Source organism: Mytilus galloprovincialis, chromosome 12 (assembly GCF_965363235.1).
Source record: "Mytilus galloprovincialis chromosome 12, xbMytGall1.hap1.1, whole genome shotgun sequence".
In the NCBI taxonomy this organism is placed as follows: Eukaryota; Metazoa; Mollusca; class Bivalvia; order Mytilida; family Mytilidae; genus Mytilus; species Mytilus galloprovincialis.
In genome coordinates this window covers 37,954,048-37,954,903 of record NC_134849.1, presented here as the reverse complement: position 1 = coordinate 37,954,903, position 856 = coordinate 37,954,048, and positions in this window count along the sequence as shown.

Genomic DNA, 856 nt, shown 5'->3' with positions numbered 1-856 from the left:
AGACTACTCTCCACGGGAGACACAAATGACACTGAAATTAACATTTATAGGTAACTGTTAACAATGAGCAAAGCCCATATCGCATAGTCAGCTATAAAAGGCACCGAAATGAAAATGTAAAACGAGGAAAACTAACGGCTTAATGTATGTACCAAAAAAACGAACAAAACAACAAATATGTTTAACATAAACAAACGACAACCACTTCATTACCGGCTCCTGACTTGGGACAGGCACATACAAATCATGTGGCGAGGTAAAACTTGTTAGCGGGATCCAATCCCTTCCCTAACCTGTGACAGTGATATAACAGAACAATTCGAGAACGAACTATCAAAATCATTGTAATGTTCCTTTTTCGTTGCCTGCTCAATATACCACCTCAATTATGTAGACTGATTCCACCAGTTAACTACATGGTATTGCATTTTGAGCATACATACTAAAGGTCAATAATGTGTGTAATGTAAATGCGTTACATTATTAACCTTGCTTTGTACTGAAAAAAAAATGAACTACCTTTCAACGTGCTAAATGTATTCTACAAAGTTACCTTTCTTAGATAGACATTCTGCCTACGTAGACACAATATTTTAAACAAAGAATACTAATTTGGAAGTATTTAGTTTTACGATTTCAGGGTTCAAACCGAGGAATTCTGTAATCTAGGCATTCACGCTACAACGAGACATTATAAACGGTTCTGCTGCGCTGAGTGGTTGCTATTTTGAAAATAATATTACTTTTCCATGTGACTTCAACTATTTCAAAAGAATGCAGCAAAAAAAAAATTCTAGAAAGTATATGTATTGGAAGTTAAACAGCATGTATGAATATATATATCAATAAAAACGTC